Here is an 8,300-nt window from a genome sequence, read left to right as displayed (position 1 = left end):
AAAATACATATCTCATTTCAGATCCAAACACAGAAAGTACACAAATATAACTGAACTATTATGGTTATTTCCTCTTCATAATAAGGTACACAACTATATATGACTTCGTGGGCACGATCATCAAACACCCACTACTTCTCCCATGAGACACTACCATCTCGCATTGGTCACTAGCACTTGATCTTTCCGTTGGCCTTAATGAAGCCACACTATCGCCCTTGTTTCAACACACTCTCCGCGTCCCTGACACAACACTGTAACCACAAGCTTCCTGTCTACTCCAGTCCTCTTGGTCTGCTTACTCTCGTCCCAGGAGCGTCTGCTGGATTGTCTGCTCTGCGATTACCAGGTCACTGTTGTGGCGGGGGCGTCAGTAGGACTCTAGCACTGCTCAAACATGCACATCAGCTGGGACTTTCCTTGGTAACCACGTTACCCCATTTTTTTCTTTCCTCTATCTCTCTTACTCTTTCTCCGACTCCGTCTAGGCTACACTAATTCTTCCTTCAGCCCTGCTGGGTCATCCCACCCAGCCCTTCCGCCTGCATCCCAACCAAATGCGCCAAAACACGAGCTCACAAGCTCAGCCCAAAGCTGCCACATGTTCAGCCCCTCGTCTCCCCTCCCTCCTCTCCTCATTTTCTCTCTTTGCCCTCCTATAGCGTTCTTCTTAATTCGGATAACGCGTGTAGAAATATATATATATATATATATATATATATATATATATATATATATATATATATATATATATATATGTATATATATATATGTATATATATGTATATATATGTATATATATATGTATATATATGTAATATATATAATATATATATAATATATAATATATAATATATAATATATATAATATATTATATATATATATATAGGCCGCGGTGGCCGAGTGGTTAGAGCATCGGACTCAAGACTGTCACGACGGCAATTTGAGTTCGAGGGTTCGAGTCACCGGCCGGCGCGTTGTTCCCTTGGGCAAGGAACTTCACCTCGATTGCCTGCCTGGCCGTTATCCGGGTAAAGCCGCTAGCCGGGTAAATAGAGATGGTGACTCGATAAAAACACCGGGCGGAAGGCAACGGCAAACCACCGCTCTAAAAATTGCCAAGAAAATCATGGAAAATCCATGATCGCCAACGTCCTTGTAGGACAGGGCACTTGAAAGAAGAATATATATATATATATATATATATATATATATATATATATATATATATATATATATATATATATATATATATATATATATATATATATATATATATATATATATATATATATATATGGTCCAGCTCCACCACCTCGTCCTCCACCCGGGGACACGGTGGCCTCTTGGGGTCTCATAACTGTCTTCAAGAATAAACCAGCAAGCTAAGCCCCTTTTCACTGACCCACCCAAGTCCATCTCTCGTCTCGCTCACATCTGGTGACAGCAGTGCCCCAACCTCACGTTTCACTCATATTCCTGTGGCTTGCAGTGGTCACTTGCTTACATCTGATGGCAGCGGTGTTCAAGAACCTCACAACGCCGACGCAAATGCACCTACCACCATGCTCCTCGCCGACGCCTGTTGCTGATCTACCGACAAGTTACTCCTGTCGAAGTGTCTCCTCGCCTCCCTTAACTCTCAGCCATCGCTACCAACTCCTCTTCTGACCCGGACCATGTCTGTCCTACTACTTTGTGCTGACCACTCACGCGTGCTACCCCCAAGATGTTTCCTCGCACTCTAGGCCGCCACACTCGCCAATCCGGCTCACCTACCTCGCCAAGTCTTCGCGAACCCTCATCAGCACAGCGATGAAGTCGCAGTTCTACCTACTACCACCAACACTTCCTCGTCACTATTAAAAGTAAGTGTACATAGAGTAAATATTGCCCTCCCTATACCCACCCATGCCTTGCATACAAGTTGCCTTCTTTCAATACAAGTACATGCCACTCTACGAACGCACACTACTAACTCTATGCTACATAACTTCTCGCTGTCAACCATTGTTTTTTTCAACACAACAAACGAATCACACACTGAGATCAAACCTAAGTGACACGCACCCTCACTTCACACCTCATTCCCCAGCCCTAACCATCCCGTAATTGATGTATTGTGTTAGTATTTTTCTGTCTATTATCATTTTTATCCTCAGATCGCACAATTTAGTATATATCATTTCTCTCAGAACAAATGATTACCTTCGAGTTTAATTAATTATTGTCATGTTCGGCTGCTCTCATCATATTATTCATGTTTATTTGTGTCGAATTAATGAAATGATCTATTTTTTTCTCTTATATGTTATTCCTATTAGTAACCTCTGCCACACCCACTGCCCTGGCACGCGACAACCTCAGCGACCCTCGGATCACCAGGAACCATCTGTAGATACCGAACAGAACCTCTACTGCATCGTTTCAAGCGTTACAGTCGGCTCGAAGACGAGCCTTGCGCGTGGCCGAGGGATGTCAACAATACATAGCAAGACTGGATGTACACTTCAAACCCCCATCCAAGCAGCTGCCCTTCTCCTTGGGCAGGACGCAGATGTCGCCAGGCTTTCTCTTTTCGCACAGGGATAAACATCCGTCCTCGAAGGGAACCGCCGCATAAAAGAACACGTCCGTAAGGCAGGGGAGAGACACAGCAGACAGGCCAAGCCACACAGGGTCCAGCTCCACCACCTCGTCCTCCACCCGGTAATCACTTCGTTACTTCTTGCATATTGTTATATTCTGTGTATACACTATATCGTTGTGTTCTTTATATCACTGTTTCTTCATACCTGCCGTGCTAATCTGTCGCTCGTTCACAAGTAGATTTCGATTACCTGACTATCCTCTTATCTACCTACCTGCCCATTCTACTTGGAATTCACTCTAATATTGCTGATTTTACTAAGTGCCATCCCCATAACTTATAACTGAAGCCAAATCGCTTTTATGACGTCCTCTCGAAGTTCGATATCTTGTCCTCAGTAATGCTGGAATTTATGCTTCTTTTGTTTTGGTGAATATGTACGAATATGCAACACATTACAGACACCATGCTTTATTTAGGCTTACAGTTATTATCACCACAAGTTAATTTTATGCCCGGCTCATGGCCGTAAATGAAGGAACCCTGCGCCCGCCGCATCGAGAATTACGCTCATACGATTGAAGCACCGAGACGCGCACTGTTTGATTTTCACCGCAAGTTGATTTTAAGCCCGGCTCATGGCCGTAAACGAAGGAATCCTGCGGCCGCCGAACGCTTATGCTCATACGATTGAAGCGCCGAGACGCGCACTGTTAGAATTAAGTTCAGGCCCAGCTGCCTAAGTGTTCGAAGCATATATACTTGCCTATTTACCCCAAAGATATGGAATTCTTATCCAATTATTTTTTTTCTCTTCAATATGATGGTACCTTATTGAACTCGCTAATCCTGACACATCCAAGTAATTAACATCTTACTTGACACGCCCTTCTTGTGACAAACTGTCCTTATTATGCTCTCATTTTTCTTGCAACTATAGTAAGGTGAATGCCAAGCATATCCTCCTCCTCAGCCCTTTTACTGGCCTGGTACACTTATATTTCAGCTTCTGAAGACGATTGACCCTCCTCGCTACTGAATGTTGCACCTCAGTGCGAAACCTCTGCCACACCCGCTACCCTGGCAAGTGACGACCCCAGCGACCCTCGGATCACCAGGAACCATCTGTAGATACCGAACAGAACCTCTACTGCATCGTTTCAAGCGTTACAGTCGGCTCGAGGATGAGCCTTGCGCGTGGCCGAGCGATATCAACAATACATAGCAAGACCGATGTACACTTCACACCCCCGTCCAAGCAGCTGCCCTTCTCCTTGGGCAGGACGCAGATGTCGCCAGGCTTTCTCTTTTCGCACAGGGATAAACATCCGCCCTCGAAGGGAACCGCCGCATAAAAGGACACGTCCGTAAGGCAGGGGAGAGACAGGTAGACAGGCCAAGCCACACAGGGTCCAGCTCCACCACCTCGTCCTCCACCCGGGGACACGGGGGCCTCTTGGGGGTCTCATAACTGTCTTCAAGAACAAACCAGCAAGCTAAGCCCCTTTTCACTGACCCACTCAAGTCCATCTCTCGTCTCGCTCACATCTGGTGACAGTAGTACTCCAAACTCACGTGTCGCTTACATCTGGTGGCTTGCGGTGGTCACTCGCTTACAGTGTGTAAGCACACACACACACACACACACACACACACACACACACACACACACACACACACACACACTCACACACACACACACACACTCACACACACACACACACACACACACACACACACATATATATATATATATATATATATATATATATATATATATATATATATATATATATATATATATATATATACATACATACATATAAATATAAATATATATATATATATATATATATTATATATATATATATATATATATATATATATACACATAAAGAAACAGAATGCTCGTTGTGCTGACAGCCGTGGCATCCCAAACAAATCTCAAAAACGCTCCTCCGCCTTATCAACTAATTGAATCATATCCATCCCTATCAATTTTTTTATATCTAAGTATCGAGTCTTGGGTCTACCTCTTTCTTCTACTATAACCATACTCAGCATTATATCTTTACCTAAACTATCACTTCTTGCCACGTGACCAACGTACTTCAATTTACGTCTGTCGATTGACTTTCTCTCATGAATGTCTGGCAGTATTTTATCTAATACCCAACTATTTGTCCTGTGATGCCCATGGCATTAATACTAACATTAATGTCCATGACATTAACATTCTCTCATAAATGTTACCTGTATTTTATCCAATATCCCTTTTTTGTCCTGTGATCGGTCTAGCTAACACGCAATAAATGTTTATATCACCATATTTCAAAAGTTTTCATTCTTTTTCATTACCCAACACTCTGATCCATAACTGGCAATAGGAAACACCATTGATTAAAGGTCTTTTTTTAATGATAGATTTGTCTTTTTAGATATTCATTCATTCTCTATGAAGATCTTTATGTGGTATCTAGTACCTCTTCCTGAACGAAACCCGTTTTTTCTGCAATTTCTTCATGTAATCTTGGGTTCATACGCCCAACAATGATTTTCAGAAGGATTTTGCTATAGTGGCTTTTTAGAGCAATTGCTCTGTCATTATAGCATTCTAAAGTGTCTCCTTTCTTAGGTTTAGGAATAAAGATTGGTGTAACCCAGTCCAAAGGCCATTCATTTAGCTTCCATATTGCAGTACTTAGTTTATGAAAGAAGTCCATAACTCTTTCATCCCCCCTCTTTACCAATTCGGCTGGCATGTATTTTCCATCTTTTAACTCTTGAATTGCTTTCTGTACCTCTACATACATCAGTGTATATATATATAAATATATATCAATATATATATATATATATATATATATATATATATATATATATATATATATATGTATGTATGTATATATACATATATGAATATAAATAATAAATAATGTGAGACCTGCAGGGTAATGGCCTAGGGAATCCTACAGGCAGACGTTGGGCCCCACAGTCTACCACAGCATCGGCGAGGGTGGCAGAGGTGACGTCCACCCGGAGCGACTGCTCGAGGCTTAACCTCAGGCAACCTATCCGGGTAGGCACTTGGAACATCCATTCCTTGCGGCAGGATGAGCGGTTACCCCTCTTTTCAAGGGAACTGAAGCGGTTGGGAGTTGAGGCGGTTGCCCTTTCAGAGGTGAGAAGACCTGGCAGCCGCACCATCAGTATGGGTGGATACACCTACTACTGGTCAAGCCGTGGCAATGGTCATCACCTCCAGATAGTCACAGCCATTCCAGCCGGCTTCAAGCCTCGGTAGCAGAGGTAATGCCGGTTGAAGAGTGTATTATGGCATTGAGACTGAAACATGCTTTTGGCTTTGTGTCTTTTTTTGCTGTGTGCAGCATCCTTCTCCTTTCTGGCTCCTGGTATCAGCCCTCCAACCTGCATCGCTGGACATGGTATAGTGATACGGATACATGTGGCTAAGGAGACTAATCATATACTTGTCAGCACTTGCTGGCGGATCCTTCAGAATTGCAGGGTTTACTGGAGTGCCGTGTTCTGTGGCACTGACTATAGGCTGGCTGGGGCTACATTATGTGTCAACTTTAAAATTCCTCGTCCCTCCAGTGTCGCATGGCTCGGCTGGATGACAATCAGAATTTACACAGTTCCTTGGTGCTTAGGGCTCAGATACTGTTGAGAAAGGACAAGGAACAGTTCATCAGGAACCTTGCTGAGGAGGTTGAAGGGGAATTCCAACACATATTGGCCTAATAGCAAGCCCTATATACCAGTATTGAAAGTACTGTAATGTGTGGTGGGGGCCTGTCAAACTTCTTCACCGTTAATTCAGGGGTGAGGTAAGGCTGTGTCCTTGTACCAACACATTTCAACACCTGCATGGACTGGATAATGGGCAGAGCTACTATCCAGAGTCAGTGTGGAGGCAATATCAAGATCACTGACCTTGACTGCCAACAATGTTGCTATCCTATCCAAGTCTCTGGAATCACTGGTGGTGGCTCTTGATGCATTTAGCCTTGGTGGCGGCTCTTGATGCATTTAGCCTAGAGGTCTCCTGGACCAAGACCAAGATTCAGGACTTTGGGGGCCTGTTAAGGGAAACCGTTCAGTTGATACATGTTTGCAGTGAGGATGTTGAAGTCACAGAGAATTTTACATAGCGTAGTCCATGTTTCTTCTCTGCTGACCAAGAAGTCAGTTGAGGGATTGGTCTGGCAGGAACCATGAACTCAATCAAAATGTAGATGTAGGTGCCTATGAAGAAGGACTAAGCTACGTGTCTTCAAGGTCCTGATACTAACAGTTTTGCTGTATGGAAGAGAAGCCTGGAAATCTAGTGCCTTAGAGTCTTGTCTTGATGGCTTTTGTAACAAGTCCCTAGGCTGGATCATGGAGTACAGTTGGTAGGACTATGTGTCCAACCGATGGCTATACCGTGAGACTGGCAGGGTACCTGTTACTTGCATAATCCGGGAGTGCCAACTCAGGCTATATGGGCAACTAGCTCGTTTCCCTGTGGATGACCCTGCCCATCAGGTTGTTTCTTTGCAAGATAATTCTGGGTGGGATGACCTAGGAGGTCAAGACTTGGGTTGCTCAACCAGTCCTGCTGTGAGGATTTAGAGATGGGCCGAGGACCTGCCTGGAGACTCGCCATGAGGGAACCCCCATGGCTGGGAGCGAAGGGTGGATGCGGCCATGCGCTCCCATCAGCGTTAGCCCCTTGATGATGATGGTAATTATATTTAAATATACATAATATTATATAATATAATAATATTATATATTATATATTATATATATATTATATATATAATTATATATATATATACTAATATATATATATATTATATATATATAATTATATATAATATATATATATATATATAATATATAGTATATATATATAATATATATATATATATATATATACATATATATATATATGTATATATATATATATATATATATATATATATATATATATATATATATATATGTGTGTGTGTGTGTGTGTGTGTGTGTGTGTGTGTGTGTGTGTGTGTGTGTTTGTGTGTGTGTGAATGGAAAAACACTCTTCCGTGCTGATACAATGGAAGAAAAACCCACAATACAAATACTAGATTTATTGAAAATGAGACTACAGTTTCGAAATCCACCTGGATTCCATCCTCAGGTCTGAAGAGTAAGCTGTAAGAGTCCATGAGTATTCTGGTACAGTGGCTTTGCAGGGGTAGTGATAATGATATAACGGCTTAACTCTTTATTACTAAGAGTACTACACAGTAAAGGAACACACTATGTCTATGGTAAAGTGGGGTCACGTGTTGGGTCAACCCACCCGGAGGAGGAGGGCTAGGCCAACCTTACCACGCCAGGTCCTAAGCACGAACTCTCGGGTCAGACGAGGTCAGATATAATTGTCATCTAAGCCCTCGCTGAGTTGATGGTTCTATTTGGGATTTGGAGCCAAGTGGTAAACAGCCACATGGTCTGTTTGTAACAGAAATAGACTTATGTATATGCCATATAAGCTTAAGTCCGATATGCGAAGCTTAGCCTTGCTCGGGCTATGCCCATGAGGGGAGCCCGGACTGTGTCGACTAATACCGACTCGCTCACTTGTGTCAGCTGGTGCTGACTCGACTGAACCTAGTCCATACCCGCCGTGGTGCCCAGCCACAGCAGTAGTCT

The sequence above is a fragment of the Penaeus monodon genome, chromosome 6 (assembly GCF_015228065.2).
Source record: "Penaeus monodon isolate SGIC_2016 chromosome 6, NSTDA_Pmon_1, whole genome shotgun sequence".
Taxonomy (NCBI): Eukaryota; Metazoa; Arthropoda; class Malacostraca; order Decapoda; family Penaeidae; genus Penaeus; species Penaeus monodon.
Note: the sequence above shows the minus strand (reverse complement) of the source record.